This window comes from Tupaia chinensis, unplaced genomic scaffold, assembly GCF_000334495.1.
Source record: "Tupaia chinensis unplaced genomic scaffold, TupChi_1.0 Scaffold000235_1, whole genome shotgun sequence".
NCBI lineage: Eukaryota > Metazoa > Chordata > Mammalia > Scandentia > Tupaiidae > Tupaia > Tupaia belangeri.
The window spans coordinates 5,665,602-5,667,381 of NW_006159713.1; the positions used below are offsets into that span (position 1 = coordinate 5,665,602).

The 1,780-nt window shown below is 42.5% G+C and overlaps 1 protein-coding gene across 10 annotated transcripts in view; it reads right to left on the reverse strand.

The window, feature by feature from the left end:
• PRSS54 (serine protease 54) overlaps nt 1-1,780 on the reverse strand; it is a 27,510-nt gene that overhangs the window by 9,007 nt on the left and 16,723 nt on the right. The gene's annotated exons all lie outside the window — the stretch shown is intronic.

Sequence of the window (1,780 nt, forward strand, 5' to 3'; positions counted from 1 at the left end):
AAGAGTGTCAAGACAAAGGTGGGCCAGCAGATGGGAAGGAGGTTAAGGCACTGGACTCCCACATTGCTAACTACGCAGTTTGAGTCCCAGACCCTGAAGGTTGAAAAACATACTAGGTGCATGTGTGTGCATGCCCAAAATCCCAAAAGGATGATGAAGAAGGGATTCATAGCAAGGCCAACTCCCCCAGGGGTGATTTCTCACTTTCCCTCTCTCTCTGTCTCTCAGCAAACGCACACACCTTATAGCAGAAAGCAAACAAAAAAGGCTCTTAATGATAGAGAATTACGTCTATAGTAAAGACTTCACAGTTAAAATATCTGCAGCAAGTGACATAGTATGCACAAAATAAAAATTACAGGAAACAGGAGAAAAAGGCAGAAGCTTATTTGTAATAGATTTCAATTCACTTCTTTCAGTCTAGGACAGATCAAATATTCTCTCCCTCAATTTTTTTTCCTTTCTTTTCCCTTTTCTTTTTCTTTTTCTTTTCTTTTTTTTTTTTTTTTTTTTTTTGGGGAGGTTTTTTTTTTAGGGGCGGTAAGACAGAGAGAGACAGAGAGACAGAAAGCGAGAAATCACCCCCTGGGGGGATAGCCACACGACAATCCCTTCTCCTCCATTCTCCTCTCAGGATCTTGGGCATGCACACATATGCACCCAGTGTGAGTTTAAGCCACCGGGTCTGGTCAAACTGCAGTCTACTACATGGGAGTCCAGCAACATAGCCATTACACTAACTGTTGGTCCCTCTCTCCCTCAATTTTATAGATCAATATATGCACCAAGGATTGAGCATGAACTTTTAAATTTACCTGTTGAAAGTACTTACACAGATCACATAGTACATATAGTATAGTGCACATAGAAAACAATCTCAACAAATTCCTAAATAGATCACCATCCAGTATAACCCCAAATTCATAAAGTTAGAGAACAAAACAAACAAAAAACTCTAAGCACCTGGATATTTAAAAATTCTGTCTTTGGGGCCAGCAGGTGGCATGGTGGTAGTTAAGGCATTGAACTCCCACACGGCCAACCATGGTTCAAGTTCCAGACCTGGCGGCTTGAAAACCACACTGGGCGCATATGCATGCATGCCCAAAATCTCAGACAAAGAATGGAGGAAAAGGGATTGTGGCATGGCCATCCACCCTGGGGGGAGAGGGTGATTTCTCACTTTCCCTCTCTTGCTCTCTCTCTCTCTCTCTCTCTGATGAGCATGTGTGCCCTATAGCAAAAACCTAAAAATAAATAAATAATTTTTTAAAAACTGTCTTTAATAAAACTCTTAATTCAAAAAGAAAATCTAAATCAGAACAGCAGACTAAGTTGAAGATAGCAATAAGAAAAACACTACATAAAAAAATTGAACTGTGGCAGGCTTCTTGGTAATGACTATCAAGACTATAAATATTTTTTGTTTTCTTTTGGCCATAGGGCATGTGCTCTCACTGGAGAGAGACAAAGAGAGGGAAAGTGAGAAATCACCCGCCAGGGGCACAGCCATGCCACAATCTCTTCTTCTGCACTGTTTTGGGATCTTAGACACACATGTGCACATGTGCCTAGCATGAGTTTCAAGCCACCGAATCCTGGACTTGAACCGTAATAGGCCAAGTGGGAATCCAGCACTGCGATCAGCATGCCACTTGCTGGCCCCTAACCCCGTCTTTTGTTTGTTTTAGAGAAATTTTTGCTATAGGGTGCATGTGCTCACCAGAGAGACAGAAAGTGAGAAATCACCTCCTGGGGGGGGGGGGGGTGGGGGGGGGGG